This window comes from Panthera leo, chromosome F3 (genome assembly GCF_018350215.1).
Source record: "Panthera leo isolate Ple1 chromosome F3, P.leo_Ple1_pat1.1, whole genome shotgun sequence".
Taxonomy (NCBI): Eukaryota; Metazoa; Chordata; class Mammalia; order Carnivora; family Felidae; genus Panthera; species Panthera leo.
This window is the reverse complement of record NC_056696.1, coordinates 48,417,375-48,433,558: the sequence shown is the minus strand read 5'-3', so window position 1 is coordinate 48,433,558 and position 16,184 is coordinate 48,417,375. Positions and strand designations below refer to the sequence as shown.

At 36.9% G+C, this 16,184-nt stretch overlaps 1 long non-coding RNA gene across 1 annotated transcript; it reads left to right on the top strand.

Moving 5' to 3' along the window:
• The first annotated feature begins 491 nt into the window (after nt 1-491).
• Nucleotides 492-15,057, top strand: LOC122211491. Its single transcript, XR_006198704.1, has 2 exons — nt 492-795; nt 14,778-15,057. It is a non-coding gene; the product is annotated as an uncharacterized LOC122211491 (long non-coding RNA).
• Nucleotides 15,058-16,184: the final 1,127 nt, after the last annotated feature.

The following is a 16,184-nucleotide window of genomic DNA, read 5'->3' as shown; positions in this document are numbered from 1 at the left end:
GACTTATATCCCTCCTCTTTATTGTTTAATGTTTATTTATTTATTTTGATAGCAAGAGAGAGAGAGAGAGAGCGAGTGCAAGCAGGGGAGAGGCGGGGCGGCGGGGGGGGGGGGGGGGGGGGGGGGGGGAGAGAATCCCAAGCAAGTTCCATACTCAACAACACAGAATCTGACCTGACGGGGGCTCCATTTCACAACTGTGAAATTCTGACCTGAGCCGAATCAAGAATTGGATGCTCAACCTACTGAGCCATCTAGGCGTCCATCCCTCCTCTTTCCAAAAGGATTCAAAGTAGATTAAAGCAAAAGATATAAGAGAGAAAAGGAGAAAATTTCCAGACAACTAAAAAAACAAAAAACAAACAAACAAAAAACATTTTTATTACAATAAAACACTTTGATGCTACTAAAATTCAAATTTGGTTTTGTATGTCCTCAGAATAAGGTCCAATACATGATAGATAGAATACTAAATCAGGTGGCTGCCATTTTGCCATTATTACACAGAAAGAAACATGTCAACTCTTTAAAGAAGAATTTTTCCTGGCACTAAATTCAAACCAAGAGTTTATAGGTTAAGGAAAGAGAATTGGTGAATTTAAAAAAAAAGAAAAAAAGGCACAGATACTCATAGAGACCCTCTGAATAATCTTCAAAACATAAACCAGAATGTCTCTAGGGAGATGGACTATTATGACAACTTAAACATTCCAGAAGCTCCAAGATGACAGGATCACCTGCACAAAGATGCTAAAACAAAGACAGAATGGATATTATTTTCTTGGACCAGAGCAGGTAAAGATCACAAATTCTGAAGACTACAGGGTCCAGGCAGGTCGCAGAGGGTATGGATTGAGTGCAGCGTGATACATCAGGGGTGTGGTGGGGCCTGTGGCAAACAGAGAGAAGGCAGGTCCCCAGCAGACCCCCAGGTGTGTGTACCCAGCCCTAGAAGAAACATGACACCAAGAACACATTCTGTATGAGGAAACTCAGCCCATAGGCCATACATACAATTATGCTCCCAGTTGCAGGCAGAAACTTCTTGTGAAACACTTCACATCAGATACACTATCAACATTACACACAACATCAAAATGAGGTTTTAAGCACAGTATGCAGGACTTCCGTGCCATGAAGGATGTGGTGGGTCATGGCAAGGCAACTCATACAACTGGGAAAAGCAGATAAATTACTAAAACTCACACCTCTCTAGACATGGAAGAGCTATGGGAACAATGAGGATAAAATATGCTAAAATCACAGGAAGGGCCGATTCCTTCCCAGGTGATGTTGATAATCACTGACTTGAGAATGGAAGGCAAAAGTGCTAAACTCAAAATCTCCAAAGGGCCAAAATGAATCTCCTCCTCTTTCAGGGCAGAGATAGCCTACCAGGTGCTCAAGGGAAAACCTAAGACACTCAACACCTGAAGAACACGGATAAGCCTGTTCTGAAAAATACTCAGATATCATGTAACTCAATATTTTACCCCTGAAAATATTATCTTCTTTGACAAAACCCCCAAATTTAGAAACCATCAGGCCAATCAAGATAATGAACACATATCTCCACCACCCCTAAAAGCTAACTTGTTCCCCTTTGCAACCCTGTTATACAAAAATTCTTTTTTCAGTTAGGTTGCCGTGTAATTGCCACATAACTGCAGATTGCTTGCATGTAAATGATATTTAACACCTCCAGCTTCACCTTGTTATCTTAATTAAGTTTCAGCAAGGCCCTTATCTTCCAGCTTTGAGTAGAAATCATCTCATTCCCTAAACTACTATTTTTCGCCTTTTCTACATAACAAATCCTATTGGCGACTGTTCTTATATAGGAAGTGATTCCAACATAGAAGGATGTCAACAGATATATCCTCACAGACGATCTCAAAAAATAAAAAGCAACTCTTTATAAAATACCTATGCATAAGCATTCAGTATACTACGATCATGACATTTTAGAACAAGAAGGCACTAATAATTGGACACAAATATTCAAAGAAACAGAAGTTCCTAGGCAAATTAGGCCCCATACTCAATAGTTCATAAAATAATTTACTTAAAAAGTACTAATCCCCACCACCACTACCCCCCCACATACCTCCTTGAAGATCACTTCTAAAGAAAATTTCTGAGTTCTGAGTTTACACCCTCAATTGTATTGTGAATATCAGAATATCTCCCTGGAATCTAAACACTTTAATATTCAAGGAACAGAATTGTTTGAAACAAATCTTTTATGATCATATATTTTTTAACATAAAGACCTTATAAAAACTGAAGAATGATTTGTATAGGGAGCATCACATGAAATAATATAATTGATCAGGCAACAAAAGGTCTGGCCACAAGATACAGACAAGATCGTGCAGATTTTACTAGAAGACGTCAGTGGCATCATAGCAAATCTCTGGTGATGCATGAGTTGTGGCAATTCCCAGTTGTTGGGGAATAAAGGGAGGTAATAACTCTGTGTGTGTGTGTGTGTGTGTGTGTGTGTGTGTGTGTGTGTGTGTGTGTGAGAGAGAGAGAGAGAGAGAGAGAGAGAGAGAGAGAGAGACTGTGAGACTGATAAGCTTTTTGAAAAGTTAAAATATCTTTAAACAATGTAGGAAATTTCTTAGTCTGGAACCAAACAGTCCCAGACACTCAGAGAACATTATCTTCTACTGAAGTCTAATTCCTAGTTGATGAGTTTTCCTTTCTGAGAATACTCATACAGCTACTTGGCACTGCTTTCAAAGTGAGTTTTTGTGCCTGGTTTATTCTTGTATCTCCCAGACCGAACAGTCTGTATCAGAACTTTGTTAGGTGAGAAGTGACAGACTTAATCAGTGTAGAAGAGGAGAATAAGCACAGTGGAGATCACAAACACATAAACTTATGAAACAGAGCTGTTGCTTTCAAACCAGGCACTTGTATTTCATTTGCTCATTTAAAAATGGTGAGATGGAGGCACCTGGGTGGCTCAGTCAGTGAAGTATCCGACTCTTGATTTCATGGTTTGTGAGATCAAGCCCTGTGTTGGGCTCTGTGCTGACCGCATGGAGCCTGCTTGGGATTCTCTCTCTCTCTCTCTCTCTCTCTCTCTCTCTCTCTCTCTCTCTCTCTCCCCTCACTGCCTCTCTCTTTCTCCCTCTCCTACTGCCTTTCCCGCTCATGCTCACACACTCTCTCTCTCTCAAAATAAATAAACATTTTCTTAAAATGGTGAGATCGGGGCGCCTGGGTGGCGCGGTCAGTTAAGTGTCTGACTTCAGCTCAGGTCATGATCTCGCGGTCCATGAGTTCGAGCCCCACGTCGGGCTCTGTGCTGACTGCTCAGAGCCTGGAGCCTGTTTCGGATTCTGTGTCTCCCTCTTTCTCTGCCCCTCCCCTGTTCATGCTCTGTCTCTCTCTGCCTCAAAAATAAATAAACATTAAAAAAAAATTTTTTTAATGGTGAGATAGCATTGCAGTCATAGTAGGAAAGAAGGACAGTAAAGAGGAAAGGAAGCACACCGAATCAATCATGCAGAGAAGCATAATGGTTTACAGCATGGCAGAGCCAGACTCTGGTTTTAACGTTGACACTAATACATATATGGATAAACTTAACTTACAAATTACTTAATCTTGCTTCTTGTGTAAATTGGAAGTATATCAGCATCTACTTCATAGGATCATTTTGAGAATTAAATAAGTTAACGCAAAGAACAGTGCCTGGCATATTGCATTATACAAATAGTCATTGCTATTATTGTTATCCAATATTCGTTTTATATTAATTTGTATTTAACATCCAAATAATTGGAGAGAACTAGATGAAAATAAAATGATTTGTTGGAAACAGAAACCCAACTCAAATTGGACTTTTTTTAAAACAGAAATTATGCTCAGAGAGCTTTGGGAAGGGCTGTATCTCATGAAACACGGGACAAGAAGGTGCTTGGGTGATCCTTGGTAAACAGTGGAACCATAGACGACTCAAACACCCCCAGACTCTCTCCTTCATTCTTCAGAACAGCTTCCCTCTTTCTCTTTCTCTTTGCAAAGCAGCTTCCTTCTCTCTGAAACCCTGCTGGGAAACACGGGGCTGACACGTCACAAGCCTTATGTCCTAAATTCCAGAAACTCAGAGAATGATATACTTTTCTCAGTTCCAGTTTTAAAACCTTCCCAGGGAAGGTTTCCCATTGCCCATTCCCGAGGCAGCTCCATAAAGGTCCAGATGGGCGAAGGACAGAATAGCTCCACGGACATGCCTAAGCACTCTTGAACATCTTTAAAAATGTTTTTACATAAAAAGGAGATTATTTAACAGCAGAAATAAACTTCTCCCTCTGAATCAGTCCCTGCCATCTTCTCTGCCAGGATCCCTCCATCGGCTTTTCTTCTCGAGCTCAGTTAAGGCTCTAAGAGCAAAAGAAACTCTCCCAACTTCCTGATACTTTCCCACACTTGGAACAGAACTGTGTTTGTGTGATATTCATTTCTGAATGAGTCTTGCTTGTTGTGTATACTTGTTTGGTCTAGATTCCAAATCTAGATGCCTAAGTTAGAGGAATCTCATTCTTGGTTTTAACCACAAGTTTGGGTTTTTAAGTTGCAACTTAGAAAATCATATCATTGGATTCTTGTAATTGAAATGTTGTGGCTATGTATCGTAAACTCCGAAAAAGAGTTTTCATAAGCAAAAATTACTTTATACTCTGAAAGTTTGCTGTGATCTGTTTAACATGCGGGTATGTGTGTGCATGTGTGCATGTATTTTTTATGACATTCTCAGCACTTCAATTTTCATTAGAAAAACGTTTCCTTCAAAATAATTCCTGATATGCGATAGAGAAGACACTGCTGTTCTCTTGTATGTCCAGCTTCATGTGCGTTGAACACACAAAAGTGGTTCAACAAATAACTGTTTTTAAAAAAATTAGAGTGAATGAGTAAATGAATGGTTGAATGGGGGGAAAAAGGTAAACTCTGTCTAATCCTGTTAGTTACAATTCAAAAGCTACCATGTCAGGAATAAGAGGAAAAAGAAGGGCAGTTGGGCAGGAAGGTTAGTGTTCTAAATTGAAAGCAACTTTAGAACCAAGTGCAGTGAGTGATTCTTAACTAGATCTCGTTTTGGGGAGAAAAAAAATAGCTGTATAAAACAGTAGGATATAATGGGGAAAATAATTTGAATATGGGCATTTAGTAATATAAGACAATTAGATTAATTTTAAGTAGATGCTACAATGGTTACAGAAGAAGTATTTGGGATAAGTAGGATGTTTAGTATTTATATTACAGTATCTTTACAAATAAAAGAGGAAACAAATACAGCAAAAGTTTATGGTATGTGTATATAAGGGAAAGAAGCTACCAAAAACAAAGGTGCATAAGTAGTTCTAAAAGTACTTTCAATCCTTGAGGCCTTTTGTTAGCAGGTACAAAATACTCCTTCCTTTTTTTATCCATGAAGAGAAACTATGGGCCCTTTCAATATGACACCAACCCAATTTTCCAGTATTTTTTAAAGTTTTATCCTTGATCTTTTTATCCTTTTAAACTTTTATACTTAACACAAATCGTTCTTGTGACTCATTCTTTCACAAAAAGATAAAATTTGGGGCTGTTCACTCCTGTATCCTCTCGGAATATCCTCTACTCTCATCTCAACTTATCCTTCCACTTACGGCCCAAGTGAAGCACCATCTTGTCTGCTAACCAGTCCGTGTTGGAAGAATCTCTCACTGCCCTACCCTTCTAGATTCACAGTGTTAACACTTTGAAGAGCATTAGGAAACAGCTGGGGATGCTTCCAAACTGTACAACCCCAAAACCACACCTCAAGAGACTGGCATTCAGTAGGTAGAGATTAGAGCCAAGACATCCGTGTTTTTATTAAGTGCCCTAGGTAGTTTTGATGCAGGTGCTTCAAGCACTTCATGTTTAAACAAATGCTTGTCTACATACTTTGGAACTTTCCTAATTGTTTTGAGTGCATGTTTTCCCCATCATAGGTTTAACAACCTTAAAAACAAAAATCATGGGGCACCTGGGTGGCTCAGTTAGTTGAGCATCTGACTCTGGATTTTGGCTCAGGTCATGATCTCACATTTGGTGAGTTCAAGTCCCACACTGAGCTCTGAGCTGACAGTGAGGAGTCTGCTTGGTATTCTCTCTCTCCTTCTCTCTTTCTGTCCCTCTCCCACTTGTGCATGTGCCCTCTCCCTCAAACATTTTTTTTAAAAATCACAACTTATATATTTCATGATCAAGAATCTGGCAGGCACAGTATCCTGTATATACTATGCAATATTACATATTTGTTAGGAAAAGAATTTAGAGCTAGTAGGAAATTATAATCATTCTTAATATTTCTATAAATATTATCTTTGTTGATTTCTTTAAATATTTGAATTTTCTGTACTAGTTCCCAAAGATAAAAAAAAAAAAAGAAATAAAGAAAAACCCACAGTGCGTTTGTAACTTTAGGTTATATATATACACACGGACTGTTATTGCTAGGAGTTGTACTTATGTGGGTTTTTCTTTATATATATATATATATATATATATATATATATATATGTATATATATATATATACACGTGTATATATATATATATATACATATATACACATATATGTATATATATGTATATATATATATATACACGTGTATATATATATACAAAGTCATAGAATTACATTTAAATCTAAATTCCATTTAAATCACACATCTTAGTATTTACTAATAGCATCAATCTTTCTCTAGAAGAACTGTATATTTGGTAACCTTTAGAAACTATGACTTCTTCAATTATGGATGAAATATATAAAAATATATATTATATATGTATATTAATATGTTAAATATATATCATTTCCTCCACAATTGAAGAAATCATATTTCCTAAAGTATACCAATAATATACAGACACACCCATACACAGACACATATATACACACATATATACATAAATGTACAAAGAAAGAGAGGAGTTGACCTTAGCTAATTAACATATGACGTAAATGTGGTAATGAATCTGAAGTAATTAGCCTCCTGGTATTCCACACCCTACGTGTTATGGGTTCAAAATGTCAGTTAGCTTAAACACCAGGGAAAACTAGAGAAAGGCCTGTAGACAAGTTGATATTTATCCTCATCTATCCATTTTTTTCCATGTACTCCCTATTCTTTTTTTTTTTTTTTTTTAATTTAGTGCTTTGTTCTACTCCATAGTATTTGTTGTTTGGTTTTATTTCATTCTTAGTATTAGGGCATTTAGTGGGTATTTTTATGATCCTTATGCTTCCTCCTTTTATATCTTAATCTTTAGGAAGGACTGTAAAACAACAGGCAAAAAGTCTCATAGGATTAACATTTTTTTCTTATTTAAAAACAAATTTTTTTTAATGTTTATTTATTTTTGAGACAGAGAGAGACAGAGCATGAATGGGGGAGGGTCAGAGAGAGAGGGAGACACAGAATCCAAAGCAGGCTCCAGGCTCTGAGCTGTCAACACAGAGCCCAATGCGGGGCTCGAACTCATGAACCATGACATCATGACCCAAGCCAAAGTCGGTCTCTCAGTCAACAGCCACCCAGGAGCCCCACCTCCATTCTTAATATTATTGTCCCCTATCCTACATGACTATGAGGGTAACATTCTCTGTTTATCTTGCTTTAGGTTTGTTGAGTTTCATGAACTATAAATTATTGTTTTCCATGAAATTTGAGGAAGTTTGGGCCATTATTTCTTCAAATACTTTTTCTGATTTTTTTCTCTTCCCTTTCCTTATGGAATTCCACTTCCATATGTTAGATTGCTTCGGAATGCCCCAGAAGTTTTTGAGGTTTTGTTCATTTTTCTTTAATCTCCTCCCCCCACCATTCTTATATTTATGTAATTTCTATTGATCCTTTTTCGAATTCACTAATTATCTCTTACTCCATTTCTGATCTTTTGTTAAACCCATCTAGCAGTTTTTTAAATTTTAGTTACTTTATTTTTCAGGTCTAGAACTTAATTTTTATATAGTTACCACTTGCCTGTCAAGAAATATTTGAATATATTTTCTTTCAATGTTTAAAAAAAATTTTTTTTTAACGTCTGTTTTTGAGAGACAGAAAGAGACAGAGCATGAGCAGAGGAAGGGCGGAGAGAGAGAGAGGGAGACACAGAATCTGAAGCAGGCTCCAGACTCCAAGCTGTCAGTACAGAGTCTGACACAGGGCTCGAACTCACGAAACTCAAGATCATGACCTGAGCCAAAGTCGGAGGCTTCATGGACTGAGCCACCCAGGTGCCTCTCTTTTAATCTTTAAAACATATTTATAATAGCTACTTGGAAGGCTTTATCTAGTAAATCCAACACCTGGGCCATCTTAGGGTCAGCTTCTATTGGCTACCTTTTTTTCCCAAGTATGGGTCACAATTTCCTGTCTTCTTGCACATCTTATAAATTTTTGGCTGAAAACTGGCATTGTAGACAATATGATATAGGTATTCATAGTGCTGTTTTGTTCTTCTGAGAATTATTGGAGCTTTATTTTCCTAGGCAGTTAACTTGCCTGGTATTTAACTAAAAATATAGCTTCCCCTTATGGAACACAGCCTGTGGTTTCTTACTTCTTTCTTACAGATCCCTGTAAGACTCCCTGTTGCCACAAAATTCTCTGTTAAGCCAAAACTTGGGGCAGAGATGAGACTCACTTTCTGTGATTTCTTGCTTCTAGGGACTCTTCCCTATTTTCCAGTTGCTATTCTGCATTGGGGTTCCGTATCATCATATCTCAAATCCGCCCAGCTTCAGCTTTCTGCCACCTGTGCTGTGCACAGTTGAAAATTGCACTCAGTTAAGAAAAGCATCCAAATCACAGATCTGGATCTAAATACTTATATTTTTCAGACTTCTTCTAGCGTCTGTTTAATTTTCATCAAGCCTCTTGTCTGTACGTATGTAGTTCAGCAGCCAACCATGGATTTGGACAGTTTATGCTCTGAATTTGTCTTACTTCTAAGTTTTGTGCTGTCCAAGTTTTCCTTTAAATTTCTAGCTGTTTCCCAATCCCAAACTCTGATCTTGATATCATTAGCTAGTAAGGCTGCAATTTATTTCCACAGCCATATCTGTGAGAGTTGGGTCTCACCCTGGGACCATAAGCTGTAAACGCAATTCTTACACATTCCAGTTACAGGTTTTTAAAACCCTGCCAGTTACACATTTCTGTTTACTTTAAATGCCTTCTAGTGTCTTTATATAGATTTTTTAATCCAGTATTTTACAGTTACCTGCAACTGTTTTACCGTCTGCCTTTAAGTACATTCTTTTTTGAGCTACCATCTATCATACATCTAATAGTGCCACAACATGTGCTAATAAGTTACATGAGATACACTTACCTAATACAGCAATCCCATTAGATTTATGTTAAGACTGAGATCAAACAGGTTTGCTAACTTGTCCAATGTCATTTAATTAATAAGTCTAGGATTGGGAATTTAACTCAGACCTCTATGACTCCAGCAATATCTTCTTTATAATCAATAATGGTAATTGTTTAATGCCTTCTTACTGGGTACCTGGCACAGTCTCAGGAGCTTAGGGTAATTCATTAATCAACACATTTATTCCTCACAATAAGCCAGTGAAAGTGATACTATTGTCAACCCACTTACAGATGAGAAAACTTAGCTACAGTTTACATTGTCTGAAGTCATACCGATATTAAGTGCTATTGCTCAGATTCACATGTAGGTAATCTTGCCCTATACTCAAGAACAAATTAGACTTGGATCCTATATGCTTCCTGCAATTGAAACAAGACAGATTAGATATACCTATAAAGATAATTGGCTATAACTTTTTAAACTGTAAGTTGTTATAAAAATGACATCTGTATCATCCAGAAATTGACATTAAAATCAAGAGTATTATAAAATAACAGAATGTCAGAGCTATACAGTTATTAATATCAATTAATATAGATTTTTCAAAATCTTTATAACTCATTCATTCAAATAAATATACTTTAAAACAACTACATAAAGACATGTTTTTAAATATATAACAGGTTAAGGTTTTTTAAAAATAGTTTTATTTTATTTTTTTATTTTTATTGATTTACTTTTTAAGTAGGCTTCACCCCAGTGCTAAGCCCAATGTGGGGCTTGAACTCATAGCCCTGAGACCAAGACCTCATCTGAGACCAAGAGTCAGGCACTTAACCAACTGAGCCACTCAGGTCCCCCGAAAATAGTTTTTATTTTAAATCCAAATGATATACTTTTATAATATCTGAAAACTCTTTTCTAAATTAAGTGTATACAAAAATGTCAATTATTTAAATGTTGCTTTTGCATATAGTTTTTCCAAACACAAGCACCATCCCGATCATCACCATTACCACTATAGCATTTCTTTGGAAACCTGTTTTTTAGCCAGAATTTCACACATGACTTTTCAGTTGGATACTTAAATTCCACTATTAGTCATGAGTCATTCTACGAGTGACAATAAAATTGAAAAATTATTACTGTAATGTAAACTCAACAATTTTATTTAAAAAATAAACTCCAGTCACTTTTGAGAAAGCTCATTTTAGGTGGGGAAACCACTGAAAATCAACTTTTCCAAGAGGTAGTAGTCTATGTAAATCAAGAACTAGGGAAGTGGCAACTTAAGTGACAACTTAAGGCAATTGCTAAATTTTGGATCTCCTAGAATAGACTCTTCAGATAAGTTTAAAGACTCCCCCAGGTGAGTAATCTGTTTCAGGTAACTATTTTCCTAATGTACACATCGCAACAATTTTCATCGGTGGAGTGCCCAAAATGACATAGTCACTTTTTCCTTCATTCTACCTGAGCCCATGAGGCAGATTGTGATCAGATAAATTATTTCCATGATTGCCAAATGCTTTTCATTTCCAACAAGGAAATGACTAAGGAAACTAGTAAGAGAAATACAAAGAATTATAACACACTGGAAAAGTGTTAGTTAAGCTTCTTGACCCAGTAGGCTCCACCACAAAATCAAAGCAGGAAATCCTCAGAAGAAATCAACCCTAGTCAACACTTACTATAAGTAAATCCAAATCAGATTAATTAGAGCATTTACTCCACGTAGAGTACCTCTAACCTTTGGTTTTATGACATGACATTTAAAAAGCAATAAAATGGGTAAGACCTTAAACTGTGAGTTGGCTGAAATTATTTTGACCAATTCCATTTTATTTCCTGCCACATATCATTTCTCATTCTTGCAAAAGTAGTTGCTTAAAAAAATATATCTAACGGGGCGCCTGGGTGGCTCAGTCGGTTAAGCGGCCGACTTCGGCTCAGGTCACGATCTCGCCGTCCGTGAGTTCGAGCCCCGCGTCGGGCCCTGTGCTGACAGCTCAGAGCCTGGAGCCAGTTTCAGATTCTGTGTCTCCCTCTCTCTCTGACCCTCCCCTGTTCATGCTTTGTCTCTCTCTGTCTCAAAAATAAATAAACGTTAAAAAAAAATTTTTTTTTTAAATATATCTAACAACATGTTAAAAAAACAACTATAAGCCCTCCAGGGTGCTTTTTTTTCCCCCCATCATCCAAAAAAATATAATTAAAAACCTTCAATTGCAATATTCATAAAAGAATCATGAAAATAGTCCTTCAAGCCAATTACTTCCCCTTTCCTAGAATGTCTTAGTCTCAAAGGGTTCTCAATTCATCTCCACCGGGTAAGAGTTGTCGATATTGGTAAAATAACAAACAAACAAGAGTTCATTCCAGGAGTAACTGCACTTGAACCACAGCAAGAACAGACTACAAGTTAAAGGTCCTTCCAGATTCAAAGAAATAAAATCTCACTTCTGGGATGTAGACACTATGACAGAATAGTGAGTGAGATCTCTTTTCTGAGCAAAGAGTATTTCTCAGTATCTTCTTCAAACACACCATGTGGGCGCCACTCTGTTAGTCATTAGCCTGACCAACACAGGACCTACTGGTAAAATCTGATTTTGCTTTGGGCCTATTTGTCACTCTACTCGTGGTCAAAGAAGAAAATCTTGAGAATTTTGACTATTTCTGAAATGTAATATAAACAAAATGAGACGGGAAAGAAGAACAGAGAAGCAGTTGATGGTTGAAATGAGATACTGGAACATAGTGCCGCAACAAAATAAACTGCCACGTTGGAACTACAGTACCTCACAGAGAAAATTTCAACTAGTGCTCTGGTAAACAAAAGCCACATTAGCCACTCTGTCACCAACATGTTACCAGATGCTCAGTTCTTATCTCATTACATCTCAAGAGATGTTATACGTGAAAATATTTCACTCACTTAAAAACAGCAATCAGTAGGGAAATCCTACTGGTTGGCTTCATAGAAATATATTTTACAGCCAACTCAGCTGTAATAAATCTATTCTACAAAATAATATCTTTCTACCTATACCCTATATACTCTCATTACTATTCTTTGATTAGGAATATCACAAACTCTCGCACTTTGATTAACATTTTTCTCAAGGATTACCTCAACTGCCAGAAATGTAGAAATTCAAAGTCTTTCACGTTGATACGCAAGTTTTGTTTGCGTAACTCACGGGAAAAGAAATGACAGCAGAGTCTAGAACGAAGTATATAAAAGCACCAGATGAAGTCTTAACACAACTCTCCTGCCAGCCTACCTGTTGGGTCACTTGACTTTCATCAGCTTTGAAGTGAGAAGGACACTGCCTAACCTCACAGACAAGGTATCTTGTGTGACTGAGCTCTCGACTGCTCTGAAACCCTGACACGTAGCCTCTGACTCAGTAAAAGTCCGTTTGGATGGTTTTTCTTTTTAAATTTTTTTAAACTTTTCATTTCTTTTCTGTATCATATGAGGGAAAGTCCAATGTTCTTTTTACATCTTTCTTACCAAATATAGCAAAACCATTTATACCAAAGCTAAAATGTACAACTCTGCCCACAGTCACAACTCTTTAACAGGCACACATTTGTTGAATTACCCTGCAGTGGAATTTCATAAAAGGAGAATGCAAATTTCAAAAAAAAAAAACTGTGGTAAATATATTTAGCAAAAAACGCTTGAAATGATTGTCTAAAACAAAAGCAATTACAGAAAATTATTAATTTAATCCTTATGTATGTCACTCTAGTTCAAAGAATGGAAAAATGTATTGATAATCTGAAAAGTCATTCTTCTACAAGAATTAAGAAACAACCAGTCATTATGGCACACCATTTCTACTCCCAGATGGCATGTCAGTGGAAACAAAAACAGAATTCGTTGAACATCTGTGGATCCTCTTTTTTAAAAAGCAGCTTTGAGGAGCTATCTAAGGGAATATTATTTTAAAATGTCATTTTAAAAAGGAGAGCATTTGAGTAAGAACATGTATCAGATTTCATTTTATTTATGAATTCTGAATTTTTGCTTTATCATAATGTCTTTCAAAGGGAAGTTGGGGGGCATTGTCATCGTCGAGTAAGGATTTCCTCTGGTGTCCTCAAATGAGAAAGTTTCTAGTCATTCCAGCAAGACTAACAATCAAGATTTTCTATCTGATGGTGAAAATGGAGATGGTTAAGGGTAGGAGGGATGAAGTTAGGAGCTTGACCAATCTTGGTGAATATAAATATAAATATAAATACGATTTTCTCCACTTTCCAGATGATAAGCTAATTTTTACTTATATAATTATTTACAATGATGCATACCACCTGGAAGTAATCCAACAAGAATATCTGGCATTTGAATAGAGTTAGTAGTCCATGTGTGAATTAATGGCACATCCACAAATAATGTAGTACTACCTAGAAAGCATTTTATTTTTTAAAAAATGTTTATTTAGAGAGACAGAGAGAGAGAGAGAGAGAGAGAGAAAGGGCAAGCCAGAGAGAGGCAGAGAAGGAGAAAGAGAATCCCAAGCAGGCTCCACGCTATCAGCACAGAGCCCAACAGAGGGCTGGAACTGACTGAGCCACCCAGGTGCCCCCATAAAGCATTTTCAATGCAAAGTGTTATATGAGAGTCTTTAAGAGTCTGTAATGTTTTAACTCAAGAGCTGAAATTAAATAATTAATCATGTTTGTGTATGTATAAATAATCTTGTTAAGATAGTTTTTATAAATTAATTCTTTCTCCTCCCCTCTCCCCCACCTCTCTGACCCTCCTAAATAGCCTAATGTATTCATTTAATTTGGAAAGGCATTTTGGCAAAAGTTCTCCCCACCCACCCAATTCATAGTCAAGCCCCAAGGTGAATCGGTTTAGAAATCAGACTCATGAGGGAAGAGTATTTTATCTGCCAGGGCAACGTTCTGTGCTATTGTTTATAACTTTTTGTTGATAGTTACCCTGGAACACAAGAGGCCACACTGGCCTCTGGGGAAATAAGATAAGCTTAATCATGCGTGATGAGACACTGACATGGAATTGTAGAATATTTCAGTGATACCACAGATAATGTCCATTTTAACTTTCAGATAAATACAACATTTTGTTCCTACAGTAATGATGAATAGTAAGAGGTTGTAAAGAGACGAAGTAAACAAGACATCAAGGTTTTATTTGGCAATTGACACTAAAAATAGTGATGTACACAGACATTATCCCCATTTTCAATATCTTTGGCAGAGATGCACCGCTATGGGTTCAGGTCTTATTCATTCATCTTTTTTTCTTTTTTTTCTATCAAACAAAAACTAGACATTTATTTTCTTTTTATGAAAAAACACAATGAACTTGTAGTATATGAACATCTTTAATATTCATTTCTTCTTTCTTATCACCTTCAGTTTCAGACTCCTTCCTCTGTCCCAACACTACAGTGATCAAATCATGACCATAGAGACCGAGAAAAATATTCAAGATATTGGAGACTCCGTGGAAACTTTTTTCTCTTGTGCAGATTGCTAATTCTCCATGGAAACAGTTTAATTTTTTTCAACAAACATTCACTGGCCTATGATAAGGTAACCATACTTTGCCGTGAAGAGAATTTTGCCTACAATTTATTGTATACATTCAAAATCTATCATATGACGACATCAATAAAGTGCCCCAGAGTTGAGAATATCTCGATATTTCTGAGGTAAAACATTTGATAACATTTTTAAGGCACTCATAGACTGAAAATCTCGTATCACTGAGGTAGTTCAATAAGTCATTTCTTATTACAGAAAAAAGTACACTTTTCAAAAAAATATGAGAAAACAAAATATAAATCCATGGTAAAAGTAGTCCTTATATGTTTCTCTTCAATGAACAAATATTTATTGAGATTCAACCAAATACAAAGCATTATGCTAGAAACCATGTGCAGAAGAAGGGAAGTGTCAGAAAGATTGAAAATATGCATTGCAACACTCCAAAATTCCAAAAGAATTTACAATGAGGGGGATTAAAATGGATGAAAGGCTAATTATTAATGTAAAGTAATATTATTGAGTGAATAAGAATATGCATTTGAATCCAGGTTTCACCAATTTCAGCTGGTGACCTTCATTCGAATTCTCTGGGATGTAGGGACACCTGGGTAGTTCAGTCGGTTAAGCGTCCGACTTCGCTCAGGTCATGATCTCACGGTCTGTGAGTTTGAGCCCCACATGGGGCTCTGTGCTGACAGCTCAGAGCCAGGAGCCTGCTTCAAATTCTGTGTCTCCCTCTCTCTCTGCCCCTCCCCACTTGCACTCTGTCTCTCTCTCTCACACAAAAATAAATATACATTTAAAACATTTTTTTTTTAATTCTCTGGGATGTTTCCTCATCTGCAAAATGAGGATAAGAACAGTACCTTTCCCATGAGGTTTGAGGATTAAATAAGATAATGCTCTTAGCACAATGCTCAGCACTTAATAAGCACTCAGTAAATGTTGTCTATTGTCATTAGGTGTCAAATGACCAATACAGACAAGATCCTAAGGACTTGGAAATGCAGCAGAAGTGCTACGAACAGAGCAGATAAGAACAGAGCAGATAAAAAGGAACTTCAAGCATGAGGGAGGAGTCCAGCTAGGACTGAAAGATGGTTAGGATCTGAATCGGCAGAGAAGACTGGGGTAGTATTGCAGTCTGGTGGAGTGGACCAAGGGACGAAGGATAGAACATCATATTTGCCAAACCAGTCTAACTAGAGTAGAAGGTATAGGCTGAGGTTTATTAGGATATAATATTGGAAAAGGAAGCAGAGGCCAAATTATGAG